The sequence below is a fragment of the Carya illinoinensis genome, chromosome 10, assembly GCF_018687715.1.
Source record: "Carya illinoinensis cultivar Pawnee chromosome 10, C.illinoinensisPawnee_v1, whole genome shotgun sequence".
Taxonomy (NCBI): domain Eukaryota; kingdom Viridiplantae; phylum Streptophyta; class Magnoliopsida; order Fagales; family Juglandaceae; genus Carya; species Carya illinoinensis.
This window is the reverse complement of record NC_056761.1, coordinates 38,179,797-38,197,182: the sequence shown is the minus strand read 5'-3', so window position 1 is coordinate 38,197,182 and position 17,386 is coordinate 38,179,797. Positions and strand designations below refer to the sequence as shown.

Sequence of the window (17,386 nt, the reverse complement as noted above, 5' to 3'; positions counted from 1 at the left end):
TATCTACTTAGATATTTTTTTTTAAAGACTGTCATTTTTATAAAAATAATTAACATATTATGTTAAATAAATACCTGATGGTATTATAAAATAGAGCCAAGTTGTTGCATGTAAAATTATAATGCATTATATATGTGTATACATATGATCATAAACTTCCTTGGATTAATTGTTTTATTTTATTTTATTTTCCAAAACTAAGCCACAACCCACTGAAACACGATTAATTATGCATTGTTAAAACAATGCGTCGAATCAAACTCGTTTGGTTCTACAGTCTAAATGTGATATAATATTTTATTAAAAATTAAATAAAATATTATTATAATATAATTTAATAATATTAGTTTTATTTTAAGATTTAAAAAAGTTAAAATATTTATTAGATGAGATATATAGTACATGAATAATTTAGTTTTGTGTAACCAAACCAGTAAATAAATTATATTTAAATTATTTTTAAAATATTATTTATATATTATTTAAAGAGAAATAAACACATTTTTTCCAAACAAGGAAATAAAAAAGAAGGAATTAAACAAAAATAATGACAGCCTTTCTACTCTATTACTACTCTTTTTAATTTTTTTAAAAATATTTTTTTTATTTAATGATTAAGAAATTGACTATTAGTAAAATTGTATATATATATATATATATATTTTAATTTTTTTAATGATTAATGATATTAAAAAATATTTTTTAAAAAAAATAAAAAATAAAAATTTAAATATACTAAAGAGTAGTAAGATGATAGTAAGTGAGTAGCAAGTCTATCACTACCTTAAACAATAGGTTCTAGGACAAAAAGGTCCATACGGCCAAACTACTCCTAAGAAGAATGGCAATTGGAGGATAAACTTGGGGAAAAGCGTTGGTAAGTTGGATAATAGGATAAGAAGGAGCGTTCGTAAGTTGGTAAGTTGGATAATTCAAGATTCCTAATTGCTAACTCTACAAAATTGGACCAATAGTTCAAATATTAATTATTGATAAATGTTTTGGCTACAAAAATCTTATAAAATAAACTTAACAACGGACGTAATCTAATTTGATATATTAGATTATAAATTTATTTTAAATTTATTATATGAAATTATATTAATTTATAAATTTATTTTTATATAGTCTTTTTTATAACTGTACTATTTCTCTTAATGATTTTCTAAAGTTTATATTATATAATGCATTCAATTAGGCTAATTAAGAAGTTGGCTCTCTCTTATATGGAATTTGTTAATTCTGTTTTAGATAGAATTGTACTGTTTCTTAGACGGTAGTTTGTAGATGTCTGCAGTATAGATTAGACCATATCAATCATAATTATATATTAGAAAACTATTAATATTGTAATTAGCTTATAAAGAATATTTTAAATCAAAATTATAATATTTATTATTAATAAATGTAGTATATTTTATAAAATAAAAATAAAAGAAAAAGAAGAAGAGTAGTTTGGCATCTTAATTGGGGACTACATGTACCGCCAAATCAGCCGCAAGTTCGTTATATATATGACAAATTTCCTTAACGCTTTTATTAATATTATATGACGTACATTTATTTGCAGCTTTAGGCTATATTTGATTGTTAAATTAAATTAAATTTATTTTATATTTATTTTAAAATTAAATTTATCTCAATCTAATTTATATATTTTAATTAAAAAATTAAACTTATATTAATTTAAAAAATTCAATAAAATTTACAAAATATTATTATTTACAATACAATTTAACTCAATTTATCACCTTGAACCATATTTTCTAAATGGAAAATGCTTAGGCCACGCTAGTGGCTCTTGTTTTTCTTTTTTTTTTTATATCTTTAAGTGTTTGGACCAGTTTACGTTCATTTCGACTAATTTCACGAAATCCTGAAATTAACGATTAGATAAACCTCTAGTAATCTTGAGAAGATTTGAACTAATGATCATTAAGGAGCAAACTCAAAACCTGACCAATTGAACTACCTTTAAGGTTTACGCTGGTGGCTCTTGTTGGCTCCACTGTTCCTTTTTTTTTTCTTTTTTAATGATTAAGAAAAAAATTATTTAATATTATTAAAATTTTTTTTTATATTTTTATAATATTTAAAAATATTAAAAAAATTTAAAAAAAAAATCTCCTTAAACCTAACACTGGCCCCCAGCGGGAGCCAGGGCCCTTTCCAAATATAGCATTAAAAGAGGCATCTTTTGTCTCTGGTCCAATCACTAGGGGCTAAAACTTGGACCTTCACGCTCTAGCACGTGATGCACCATATGCATGGCCTATGCTAGGGTGCCCCTGTGTGGGGCCCTACGAATACCTGATTTCAACCGAGGCATTTTGGCTGAAAGTGAAAAGTAATGGATTGAGATTCGAAAAAGAGATGGAATCTCTTCATTTTTCTGTATTAAAATTTATTCTAATAATTTGGATTTAAATGAATAAAAATATATAAATTTAATTATTTATATTATATTTTTAACATTGCACTAGTAATTTCTTTTTAAATTTTTCATTTAAAAAATTTTGTAAGTATTTGTTTAATGTCTTGCCTTAATAGAAAATTATCAGATACGTTTGCAAGAGAAGCATGCGGCCTATCACAAATAAAAATTAATAAGTAATGCTACATATAAATTTTAAATAAATAAGTCTGACGTAAAATAAATTTTATAAATAAAAAATAATATTTTTATACTTTTTTATAAGAATTTGTATGAGATTTATTTATTTAAAATTTAGACAAATAATTTCTCAAAATCTAATTAAAGAAAGAAAAAATTTAGTTACAAGCATAACTGTGTACTAATCTAATGTGGTTGATTTAAAAGTAAATTTTATTAAAAATAATATTAATTTAAATTTTAAATATGAAAAAATTAATATTGATACGTAAATTAATACGCGACTATATTTATATGTAGTAAATCACTTACAGATACTAAAACTTTTTTTTTTTTTTTTGTCTTTTTACAATTCTCAGATATAGTTTACAGATGAGCTATCCAAATCATTAGTCGGTTATTATTGGCCAACTGAGGGGGATATTTGAGTGTCAATTAATCGATAAAGTTGGTGATCAGTCTAAAATTTGTAAAGCATCTCGATCACCATCACTTGTTAAAGAGAAATTATTGGTCAATATAAATATCTTACTGTAAAAAATTTTGATGTACATGTAAGTGTAATTTATCAAATTGTAAAATTATTTTTATTATAAAATAAATAAAATATATTATATTAAATTACATCAATATATAAATTCTTTTATATAAAATTTATGCATAGACATAATACTTGTCCTAAATATTTGCAAGTATTCTTTTTCAAGTAAATCCTACTTGACTCTCAATTCTCATTACAAGAAAAGTAAATTTTTGTGATTAATTTATTACAGCGAAAAAATTATTTGTAATTAAAATCAATTTATTACAACAAAAAGAATAAATTAATCATTAAAATCTGTTTTCCTGTCTGTTTCTCGAGATAATTAATATTATGGTTTTGGTTATTTCTATTTATTTTGTAATATTAGTGGATCGAGTTGGCCCATATTGTCAGCGGAGTTCAATTGCACGTCTTAAGATAGGTGGGAATCGTTGATCAGTTTGATCATCAATCTATGAATCAGATGCTAAATATCTTTCTTAGGATTGTGATGGGGCTGGCAGTACTCTCATGTAAACCGAGTGGCAAGTCATTGAGGAAACTAAAGTCTCGTGTATCTAGAAGAGCCATACCAACCATGATCTAACACATGTTCAATGGCAGCAACTACGTACATCATCATAAATACGCCTCACATGTTCATGATGAGCAAAGGCTTCTCCATCCCGCCTCGCTCCCCCATGACTTCCTGTGTTAAGGGCACAAGATCTTATAACATGTGTTGAGGCAGCTTCAAAAGGTGTCTTTTTAATGCTTTGATTCACCGAATAATTATTATAAATAAACTCCACTTGTTGTACAGAAAACAAACCAAAGGAAAATGTTGGAGAGAATCAATGGTAAATAGAGAAAAAAGCACTCACTCACAAAAGAAGTAGAATAAAATTAACAAAGAAAAAGGTAAGAGGTATCAACATATATAGAGTACCCCGCAAATCAAGCTAGCTCCAACGGTATTCCCATAATCACAGACTGATCAACTCAAGATACAGAGATTCTATACATGATGGAAAGCAACGTGGTGACGGCTACCGACAAAATATTAGTCAACATTACGCTTCTCCATACATAGCATATTATCTTGTATAATATCTAACAGTACAATACAGCTTGTATTTGTGTTTAAATGTTGGAATATACTCGGCACTTTCACAGTGATTGAGGAGTTTTCTCAAACACTTTGCATCTACTGTCTTCGTGGTATTAGTGAGGAAAATTTAGCAAACTTTTTTTTTTTTACCTTCCTCTAATATTACTCATGTTGTGTTTGATAAGGTTTATTGTGACTTGTGGGGTCCTCCTGATATTTTTGTTGACAAATTTTGTTACTATACCTGTTTAATTGATGTTTTTTTCCAAATACATGTGGCTTATTCATTTACAAAAAAAATCTGATTTATTCTCAATCTTTTTGCTGTTCGAAAAATATATTGAACGATACTTTAATAAAAAAAAAAAAAAATCAAGAATTTTCAAATTGATGGGGAGGAGAGTTTGCTAACACCCAGTTTGCATCTCATCTACAACAACAATATATTCTTTACTATTTTTACTATCCACATACTCCTGAACAAGATTGTGTGATAGAATATTGTCATCGTATCATTTGTGAACTTGATATGATCATATTTTTTTACAGTGGCGTTCCAAAGTGCTTATGGGTTGAAGCATTTGCCACTGCCACCTTTTTTTTTTTTTATTATTATTAATAGGCTCCTCTTCACTACTCTTGATTTACAACCTCCTTTCTCTATACTCCACGGGACGACTAAAGTTCCTTGCATGTTTTTGGATCCAAATATTATCCCATATACTTGGGATACCAAATAAAATAAATTTGACCCAAAAATCTTATTGTATGTGTTTATGGGCTATAACGATAAGCATAGTGGGTACAAACACTGCTGCCCTCCTTCTTGTCCAACTTTCATTTCATGACATGTATCCATACCAACTTCGAAACCTCGCATGCCTCCTACCCACTGAGCTGATTCTCTTAACTTTTGACATATGGATTACCCCCCCCCCCCCCCCCCCCCCTCCCTCCCCTTCCTCAGCCCCGTCCTCTACTTCCCCTATACTTGCTGCCACCACTCCATTCAATGATCTACATCTCCCGCCACCACATCCATCGACCTTTTCACATTCCCTTTCCCTTACCACCCCTACCAGTGACTCTCCTTCCATTGGCTTACCCAACTCCGATACACCGACCATTACCCACACACACTATTGCTCTCCCCACACCTTCTTTAGTGCCATTTGAACACACCAAGATTACACGCTCCAAAATTGGCATCCACAATCCTAATTCCAAATATACTAATCTTTATGATCTCACTATTACATCTAAAGAGCCCAAAATGGTCTGCTCTACTCTCAATTATCCAGGTTGGTCCCAAGTAATGCATGATGAATTACAATAGTATATGGATTGTTGTCTCTCGTGAGCATCACATGTCTATCATAGGTTGTAAATGGGTTTTTAAAACCTAACTTAAAGCCGATAGAACTCTGATAGTCTGAAAGCTTGTTTAGTTGCTAAATACTTTCATAAGGTAGATGAAATCAACTACCATGAAACCTTCTCTTTGGTTATCAAACTGAGCACGATTCAGATTGTCATTACTCTTGCTTTGGTCAACCGAAGGAATATTTATCAGTTGGACATCAACAACGACTTCCTAAATGATAACCTTCAAGAATCTGTCTTTATAGAACAACCTCCAGGTTTTATCTACCAAACTCACTCTTCTCATATTTGCAAGTTACATAAAGCTCTATATGATCTCAAACAAGTGCCACGTGCTTGGTTTGACAAGTTCAATAGCTTATTACTTACTTATGACTTTATTTGTAACATTGCTAATTCCTCTATTTATTTTTCATTGCTCTTACTTTATTATTGTCCATTGATGATATTTTATTAGCTAGTTCCTCTCCTACTTCTCTTCTTGAGTTCATTTTGATTCTTTGCAATCAATCCACCATGAAAGACCATGGACTCCTACACTATTTTCTTGGCATTCAAATCATCTTAACCTCTAATGAGCTTACCTTGTCCCAAACCAAATATGCTTTTGATATTTTAGAACATGCTCAAATGAACGACTATAAGCCCATGGGTACTCCCATGATGCCCACGACTAAAGGCCTTACCTCAACAACCCTTTTTCCTGACCCAGCCCACTATCGTAGTAGTCAGTGATCTTCAATACCTCACTTTTATTCACTCAGATATATCTTATGGTGTTAACTATGTTTCTTAGTTTGTGCATTTCTTGACAGAGGCTCATTATAAAATGGTCAAACGAATGCTACAATATTTACAAGGTACTGTTAATCTTGGCTTACATGTTAGTTCAAACTTTACACTTGATCTACATTCCTTTCCAAAAGCAGATCGGGCAAGTTGTCCTCTCACTAGGCATCTCACCATTGGGAATTGTGTTTTCCTTGGATCTAATTGCATCTTCTAGTCTACCAAGAAGTAGCATAAAGTTTCACGCTCTAACTCTGAAGTTGAGTAGAGTGCTATGGCCCCGACTATTGTCGAACTCACTTAGATTTTGTTCCTCTTAAGTGATATTAGTGTTTTTCTTTCCTCTCCACTACTCATCCTTTGTGACAATTTGTGTACTCTCTACATGATAGTCAATGCCATCTTCCTTGCTCGGAGCAAACATCTAGAGATTGACTGCCATTATGTATGTGAATGAGTCTCACTAGGCCTTCTCCATATGTGAGTCTCTGCTTCTATCCAACTTGCTGATCTCCTCACGAAACCACTTGAATGTTCTGCATTGTCTTCTCTTTGAGCCAAACTTGCCTTGTACCTCGACCTAGTTTGCGGGGGGAGTATTAACCCAGACCGCACAAATCAAGCTCCAATGGTGCACTCATAATCACAGACTCAACTCAAGATACATATACTCTATACATGGGAAGCAACGTGGTATACCCAACCCCAACAGCTATCTGCACGATATTAGTCAACATTAGGATTCTTCAATATAGTGTAACATCCTGCTCCCCATAGTAAAAAATAAAAAATAAAAAAAAAAGGACATAATTTTTTAAAAAAAAATCAAAGGAGTTCGAGTGCTTTTACTTACTGTGACTTAAAAAATTTTTTCTTAAAGAAACGCCAGATACATAGATTCTTTATAATAAATAATGTCAATTTTTGATTAAAAAAAAATACTGAGATCATGAATGAGAGTGTGTGGAAGTGTTTATTAAAATTTTTCAAAGTCTGTGCTATAAAAATCATAACTTAAAATCTCGGTACATGATCTAGGCTACTGTCATACCTCCTTGGACTAAGTCTCATTCGATAGCTCTAACTTTATAAATAATCTGATCGGGGATGGTCTAAAAACACAAAACAAACTCAAATGAGTCAATGACTCAGTAAGAAACCCATAATAAAATTTCATGCTGAAAACTTAAAATCATGATCATTCATACGTATACTTATACCATGCATAACTTGTCTTAAATTATCTAACTTATCTTACTAACTCACAGACTTAACCATGTGTGTAAGGTTATGCACCAGCTCCACATCCCGCGGCCGCAAGGGAAGTTGCTAATAGTATTCTAGTATGCCATGGTGGACCACGCTTAAATATGTAGCTTGCACATCCACCATTAAATCGCATTGGTACATTGCATCTAAATGACCATCTGATTAATGGTTATGAGTTTATCTTACACTTGATCTCATGAAAACTTATATGTTTTATGCAATGTGAGATGCATGAAATGCATAATACATACATAACTATAATACGTGGAATGAAACATGATGAATGACATGCTTGCCAATATCATGGTATGCATGATACATAAACGCTGACTTCAAAAGAACTGGATTTAATAATAATATATATAACTAGCCAACATATCTTAATCTAAATTTATGATCAAACTACTTACTCTATAGTGTTGCTTCCTAAAATTTTCAACACAAAATCGATCACATTGCGATTGAGGGATGACAATGGTTGTGATTTGAAGGGAGGAAGAGAAGATGGTGACCTTGTTGTGTTTCATGGCGGGGGAGATGAGGCGACGGCATGCTAAAGGTAAAAAGAGAGCTAAAAACAAAATGTCAAAGCTTGAAGAGGTAGGTTCACGTACAATGCATGAAACTCTATTTATAAGATGGTATAGGTTGTGTTTAGGAATTTTAAGGTGAAGATGATTCTAGAATTGTAATTCTAGTGTGTTTGAAATTAACAACATACTCTAGTAGTTCATTTAATGTAAGATTGAGAGTGACTGGAACTGTGTAGGGAACTCTAATCAGTGATGATTTTAAATTGAAATAAATTTCTAATGGCTGATTTTTAAATTTTGAAAAGAATTTAAGTCATTCAATAAATAATAAATGAGATTTAACCTAGTTATTGAGTTTAATTAAAATGTTTAATCAACTTGAATAATTTATCGCTCACGGGATTATCTAATATGGCCGATTAAATATAATTTAGACCTAATAAAAATTATCAATATTCTAACTTTATAATTATTGGGCCGAATCATTGCACATAACGTATAACCTTGTATAGTTTCTAGCTGTACAATACAACTTGTATTTGTATTTGAAATATCAAATACTCTATAAATATCAAAGAGGTAACTCTATAAATACAAGGCACAATACAACTTTATATACTCTATAAATATCAAAGAGATCGATGACTTTTGGCACTCTTACAATGATTGAGGAGTTTTGTCAAATGCTTTGCATCCACGGTCCTCGAAAGGCAATTAATAGTGAAAAGTTAAATGTCAAACATTATGAGTTATTTTTCAAATTAAAATATAAGTTTTTGCTTCTTAAAATTTTAAAGTAATTAAAGTTTTTAAGAATCACGTATAAGTGTGACCAAACATAATAATATTTACGATAAATAATATTATTTTTTTATAAGATTTTGGGCTAAATTCTGAAGTTTATTAGAAACTAAATCAATGTATAGAGTTTTTAATTTTTTAAAATATGAATAATCTAGCTTTCAAGAGTTAAAGGTCATTTAATTTTTTGGGAGAAGCTAAATGACTGAAAGTGCTATTGAAGATTTCTTCCGGCACTACTAATTTTTGCTTGTGTTGATATACTTGAATATTTATTTCCGTTTTCTTTTAACTCCCGGCCTAATACACGGTTGAAGCAAGTTTGGCATTGTTTTGACTCAAGAAGCGCCAAGTAGAAAGTTTGTTCAACATTCATGCAATATATTGTTTAAGCGAAAATTAGGTAGAGTTCGATTGAGACAGCTTGTTCGACATATCATTCAAACAAATATCGAACAAAAAGTTCGTTTGAGGCGCGCTCGATACTCCACTCAAGTGAATAATGTATAAAAGCATAAATTAGGATTTTCTATGTATGACATTGTACATATGTACTTAATGAACAATATAGTCGATTCTGAGAGTTCTAAATAGGGAGATCTTGCCCTAAAGTGTATTATGTGATTCCTTAATACAATAAAATTCTCTCCAGCTATGTGGACATAGACACGTTGTCAAACCATGTCAATATTGTGTCATGTAATTGATTTGTTTGTATTTATTTTTATTTGTTTGTCATCGTTTTCACAACAAGGTTGTGGTTGAATAATTGATTGTCGTTGGAATAAATTTTCTTTCATAGGAACTTTCTCCTATTTGGTGGAAGGTTTTTGACCTTCACAAAAAGTTTCTAGGCTTATCATGAAATATAAGATGGTAATAGAAAAACAATACAAAACAAAAAAGAGGAAATCTTTCCACTAGTCCGTCAGGTATTACTTAAATAATAGCCCTCCAATAGAATCTTGCCACATAGCTCCTCCATTTTACATTCCATGTACCTTTCTATAGTTGATAATTGTGAAAGAATTCCCTTAGTAAAAAACCTTCCTCCCTCCTTCTTCCACCGAAGTCTCCTCTCTAGAAAGGAAACCTCACACATCCGTATTCTGAAAATCGCAAATAGAGATGTTGCTCTTGGATCATGCCAGTTCAGCAACGATTGTGGCCTCTCCCTATGAATAACCATGTCACCAGCCATATTTTGAATCTCCCCAATAGTAATTCTCAATTGATCATACCGCATCTTTATAATGCTCGAAGGTCAAGACATTGGGAATGTTTCAAATTCTTCATCTAAGACAACGGGATCCTCATGTAAAATGTGATTGTCCAGTTTAGGAGGATGTCCTGGCCTCCCTATATAGTATCGAAGCATAATGAAGAAAATGTATAGGAGAAATGTGGGTAAGAAGATTTTCGGGTACATGACCAGGATTATAAAATAGATGTGGACAAATACGGGTTTTTCCCAATTGCAAATATGATCAAACCAATTGATAAAAGCAAATAACTCATGCAAAATACCCCAAATCCTAGAAACATTTACATTAATCCTTCTAATACTCCACATTTGGGAGCCCTCATCCAACATGTACTCCACCACCTCTTTCTGTAGCGGTGGCTCAGCCCTGCTCAATCTCATGAATACAACTTGAGTTGCACGATATCTGAGATAATCAGCTTGGCTAACAGTGATTGGATGAAGATAGTGCATTTTAGGTAAAAGAGTTTGTGAGTACATATAAATCATCCTAAGCAAAAAGGAGTAACTGAACTTCACAGCCAAATGAATTTCACCCGTTGAACTGGTTGGTGGCATTGGAATGGTTGGACAGCGACTAGATGGGTTTTCAAAAGGGCATAGATTCCAAGAAAAAGGAAGGAAGGAAAATATAGGATATTTTAGGTAATAATTTGATGCAATGATACTCATGATTTTATTTTGTACAATGCTGAGATGTTAGTGTGTTATTGGCTGCTACTCTAAGACTAAAATTGTTATAACTGCTCCAAAGTGGAACTCAACAAAAAATTCTATTATATGCTAATTGGTGTGGCAGATATGTGTATATATATATATATATATTTCCATTGAAAGTAAACTTTATTGATCACTTCCTCTATAGCAAGGATGAAATACATGGAGGACTTCTCCATGGTTACAATAATATCACGAGTAGCTAACGATTCTTTTGCCAAGATATGGGCAATTACATTGGAATTTTCCTTTTGACAGGTGGACCTCTAACTTACTAAAATACCACAGGTTATCCTTGGCTTCCATCACAAACATCCTTATACAAGTCCATGCATTTTCTTCATTCTTCAAAGCCTTAATAATCTGTAAAAAGTCACATTCAATAATGACCTTTCTAAATCCCCACTCTAATCCAAAGACTGTTGCTTACAGTGCTCCATATGATTCAATAAGTAGAGGATTTGGGAAGAGGCTCATGTTTATTCTTAATGTAGTAATAACCTTCCCTTCATAGTCTCTAGCAATAACACATATACCAATTGTTACCCAGATGACTAACACAAGAGGGGGGGTGAATTGAGTTGTATTAAAAAAAATAACAATTATAAATCAAATATATAATATAAAATATAAACAAAATATGAAATAACAATAAATATAAAGAGTAAGGGTAAGAGAGAAGCAAACTCAGTATGTTAACGAGGTTCGGCCCCACTGCCTACGTCCTCGCCTCAAGCTACCCCTTGAGGATTCCCAAATTCACTATTCAACCTCCTTCAGGTGGAGATAGAAACTTATTACACCTTTGAACAACACCGCTACAAAGGATCCGTGTAGAACACCCTCTACACTTGCAATCACCTTACACGTGGTGATTCAACTATTCCCCGTGTAGAATACTTTCTACACACACAAGGGTTATACACACCCTTTTTCTGATACAAAAGCTGATAGTGGGTAGGTTATCAGAAAACACTCCTCAACGAGTGAAATAAGAACAATACAGCGCAAACTATATCTCTCAAAATGAACAAGGATTAAGGCTCAATGTTTAGAGAAGAGAGAATGAAAGCTTTGAATGAATGTTGTATGCTCTTGGTGTTGTTAATGTGAAGCTCTCAAATGATCTATTTATAGGCATATGAGACTTCATATTCAAATTTAAAAAGATTCACATGTCAAAGACAACATCATTCACTTTTTCAAAAAATTCAAATAAAAGGTTCTTCTTTTTCAATTGTCAAAGACAACATCATTCACTTTTTCAAAGAATTCAAATAAAAGGTTCTTCTTTTTCAATTGTCAAAGACAACATCATTCACTTTTTCAAAAAAATCAAACTTAATCTTTTACTTTTTGTATAAGTCTAAAAAAGCATCAATCACTTTTGAAAATATTCAAATAAAACATGCACATGTGAAAGATGACAATCAATCATCTTTAACATTTTCAAAGTTCAACCCTTTAATCAAGGCATGCACATGCAAAAGATGACAATCAATCATCTTTAATATTTTCAAAGTTCAACCCTTTAATCAAGGCATGCACATGCAAAAGATGACAATCAATCATCTTTCAAAATTTTCAAATTTAATTTTCAAAAATATTCATGCACATGTGGAAAATGTATTTTAATGCTTTATGATAAAATATTAATTTTGAGCATTAATCCTAATTTCGAATTTTGAAGAGATTTACAACATTACTCTATAATTTTAATGTGAACTTGTTCCCTTCTTGCTCATGCTTGTTTCCTTGATGTGCTTGACTCCATTGTGTAGACAACTTGAGCTTGAAACTTCTTTATTCTTTGAATTCATTTGTTATCATCAAAATCCATGTGTAAATATATAATTACACAAAACTTGAAATCTTGGGTTCAACACCAATCTTGGAATGAGCCTTACCTACTACTGCATCCTAGTTTAAGTTATAAGTATTCAATGGAGGAGGTTCTCATTTATCTACTATGCTACTTTCTAGACTAGTGTTCTTAGCTGCTATTTTTGCATCTTAAATAATTGATGCAGAGTTTGTTGAGCATCCGTCACCACTCTGTTAGGATGTTTAGACTTTTGTTGAAGATGAGTTCATTCCTTCTCAACCAAATTTCCCTAGCCACCACTACAAATTCCTGCGTCACTTCAATTTCCAATGTGTTTGACCTAGACTCTATCAGCTCCAGAACATTCTTGTTGGAAAAGTTACTCTTCTAGATCCTCTTTGAGCACTGACCCCATACATCTTTTGCTGATTCACACTCCTAAAGTGAATGAACAATTGTCTCAACTGCATTGGAACAAATGGGACACTTTGGATGCTCCACTATCTTCTTTTTAAAAAGATTAGCTTGAGCAGGAAAAGAATCAAGGCAAGCTCTCTAAAGAAATACCTTATCACCTAGCATTACCTGCAGTTTCCATTTAAGTTTTCACACTCTTTGAAACTTATAGATGCTTGAAGCTTGACTCTTTCCTGCCAATTGAATTTCCTTGTGCATGTGATAGGCAAGTTTAACAGTGAAATTGCCTTTTTGAGGTGCCCTTCCAAATTAGTTTATCAGAACTAATAGCAATCTATGCTATCACCTCAGCTCCTTCATTCAGAAAAATTTCCTCCACCAGGTTAGTTCTCCAAGTCTTTTCCCCTGCATCAATAAGCTCCTGGAATTTGGCCTTACTATCTAGTATCTTAATATAACTTTAAGTCTTAGTTGGTGCTAGCTTGGGGATCCATTTGTTTTCCCATATATTAACTCGATGACCATTGCCTATCCTCTAATATGTTCTGTATTCAATTAATGGCATGGCTACAACTATGCTCTTCCATATATAAGAAGGCTTTTTACCCAATCTAGCTTGCAAGAAAGAAGACCCTTGATAATACTTTGCTTTTAATACTTGAGAGGCTAGAGATTGAGGGTTTTGAAATAATCTCCACTTTTGTTTGGCAAGCATATTAAGATTGAAACTCTCCAAATCTCTAAATCCCATCTCTCCTTCTAATTAGCCCTTCCCCATTGTGCTCCATGATACCCAATGAGTCTTTTTCTCATTCTCATTTTGACCCCACTAAAAATTTTGCACCACACTATTTATAGTTCTGCCAAATCTACTTGGCAGCTTAAAAACACTCGTGATATATGTTGGAAGGGCCTGTACTACTACTTTAATGAAAATCTCCTTTCCACCTTGTGATAATGTTTTTACCTTATGATTACTAAGCCTCATTCTCTCTCTATCCAATATACTTCTAAAGGATTAATCTTGAGCTCTTCCCACCACAGCTGGTAGCCTAAGGTATTTTTAATAAGACATTGTAGATTTGACCCCAGCTATGCTTAATCTGTATTCTTAAGTTTCCCAGGCAGTGTTTTTGCTGAATTGGATCAAGATCTTCTTTAAATTCAATCTTTGTCCTGAGGCTTTTTCATAAATTCTAAGAAGACTGAACATTCAGGTCCATTCAATCGGTTTTTCTTTGCAAAACAAGAAACTATCGTATACAAAAAAAGGTGAGCAAGTCGAATCTGACATCTTGCAAAAGGGACACTAGTAGTTAAGCCCCATTCTTTGTCTTTCCTTATCAAAGTACCCAAAGCCTTTGCACACATTATAAAAAGGTAAGTTGACAAAGGGCCACCTTACCTAATTCCCCTTAAAGGCTTAAAAGGATTTTAAGGAACCTATTAACCAAAATGGAATAAGAGATTGATTCTATGCACTTCATCACTAAATCAACCCAACTTGGATCAAAACCCATTCTACTCATCACTGATCCAAGAAACCTCTACTCACTCTTGTCGTATGCCTTACTCATATCTAGCTTCATTGTCATATACCACTCTTTTCCAACCATATTGCAATTCATAGTATGCGTAGCTTCAAAAGCAACTATGATGTTATTAGAAATTAGTCTGCCAGAAACAAAAGTTGACTAATTATGGAAGATAATAATTGGTAAGACTTCCTTCAACTTGTTGGCTAATATTTTTGAAATGAGCTTATATGTGACATTACAAAGAGAAATTGGTCTGAAATCAGACACCTTGGCAAGGAAATTTTTCTTAGGAATAATTGATTTATACCTTTAATTGAACCTCCATAATTTAGGATATATAAAACTGCTTCACTGACATCTTTCCCCATTGTACTCTAATGCTATAGATAGAAAGCTGTTGGGAATCCATCTGGTCTAGGAAAACTAAGACCATTCATCTGAAACATAGCCTCTTCAACATCATAAAAAGTATAACGTCTAAGCAGTTCTCTATTCATATCTACATTGACTCGATTTCTTCCATAATAACAAAACACTCTTCAATGTGTTCTGGTCCAGATGTGGTGAAGAGTTCCTAAAAAAAGGTCTTAAATTGCTCACTGATTTCTTCATAGGTTGTGACCTCCTTCCCATCTTTATCTATAAGTGTTCTAATGGTATTAATCTTTCTTCTTTGCATAGCACATTGACGGAAAAATTTAGTATTTCTATCTTCTTCCTTTAACTATCTTTGTTTTGAAGGTTGTTTTCATTTTGTATTATTCTCTTCAAGTAATCTATCAACTTCCCTCTTTATAGCTTTAATTCTGTCATTCATGTTCCCTTTATTAAGCTACTATAAACAAGAAATCTGAGCTAGCTTTGTATTGATTTCTCTTTGTGTTGCCATACTATTGTTTACTCCATTTCATCAACTGCTTGACATTTCCTCAATCTTTTTGTTGTATACCTGAGTTTATTATCAGCCATCCTTGAGTTTTTCCCCTTTCCCTGGATTATCTTATTACATTCTTCTCTTTGTACCCACCAGGCTACGTATCTAAATGGCTTTGTCATACTGCTCATATTGATAAGACTGTTATCCATGGATAGAAGAATTGTGCTATGATCAGAGTTTTGAGTAGGCAGTGTACTCACCATAGTTCTAGGAAACAACTCATTCCATTCATTGTTACGAAAAGCTCTATCAAGTCTTTTTTTGGTAGAAGCTTCTCCATGTCTGTTATTACACTAGGTGAATTTATTCCCAACAAAACCTAGATCACTCATACCGCATTCCTCCACTGTAGGTATAAAAGCCTCCATTTGATTATGAGGTTTCATTTTTTCCCCATACTTCTCACTATTTTTAAGAATTTCATTAAAATCCCTCAAACACAAACACCCAATCTCTCTCTCAGTTTTTATTTCTTTGAGAAGATCTCAACTAGCTTGCCATTTTGCTATCATTAGGCTTCCATAGAATCCTGTCAGTACCTAGCTCTTCCCTCTATTTTCATTTTTTACTCTTAGGGAAATATGGTTATGAGTGTAAGACTCCAATTCAGCTTCAACATCACTCTTCCATAGGACAACAAGACCCTCATTAAGTTCTCTACAGTCAACTACAAAGCTGTTCTCAAAATTCAATCTTTTCTTAATCATCTCCACCTTATTTCTTTTACACTTTGTTTAAATAAACAAAACAAAGCTTAGAAACTTATTTTTCACCATGAGATGAAGATCTCTAAATGTTTGAGAATTTTCAAACCCTCAGTAGTTCCAACTTAAGCAATTTATGGCTGTTGGTGAGGCTGTACACCAGCCGCTATCAACTCTTCACAATTTGAGTCCATTTCAACCATAGTCTCAAATTTTTATTTTTTTAGAAACAATATCAATGTGATGATCATCCAACATACTTCCAAAGTCCCTTTTGCTATCCTCAATGCCCTCCACCTTCTTACTAGACTTATTGACAAAGTCATCAAAAAACTTGTCCCTTGCTCTCATTTTCCAGCTAGCCTTTTTTTTTTCCTTTCCAATAAGAGGACTTGATTAGTCGAAAAAGATTCCAAAGAACTTGGGAAGCAAAAGATAATTCTGTTTGGTAGCTACCGGCTGTACTATGCCTTTTAGTACGGAGAGAGGTTGCCATTACTACCATGAGTTCTTTGTTATTGATGGCAGTTGCACATTGATTAAGTTTGAACTCCATTTTATCCTCCGTAGCAGAGTTTATGAAAACTACTGCCTTCCCAACTCCCTCCATTATTTGATTTGAAAATTCCACAGATTCCTCCCTCTCCCTAAATTCATGCATACTTTCCATCTTAGCATCACCTTCCATATGAGCATAATATTCCTTCTTAACTTCCTTGATAGGCGCTTGCTAAGTTGACTTTCCTTTTTGAGCTTCATCATTGTCACTTACTCTTGTCTACCACGTCTAATGCTCTTCTTGCGTTGGTTGGCCTGCATCCCCACCATACCTTTTATGACTACTTCTAGTGTTTTTTGCTAGAGGGGCACATAACCATTCACCATATTGAGTCTGACCAACATATGCACTTCTTTCTACTTTCATGTTTGGACAACCTTTCTTGGAATGCTTGATCACTCC

At 32.7% G+C, this 17,386-nt stretch overlaps 1 pseudogene; it reads right to left on the bottom strand.

Moving 5' to 3' along the window:
- Positions 1 to 9,951: 9,951 nt before the first annotated feature.
- LOC122278710 lies at positions 9,952 to 10,845 on the bottom strand (annotated as a pseudogene).
- Positions 10,846 to 17,386: the final 6,541 nt, after the last annotated feature.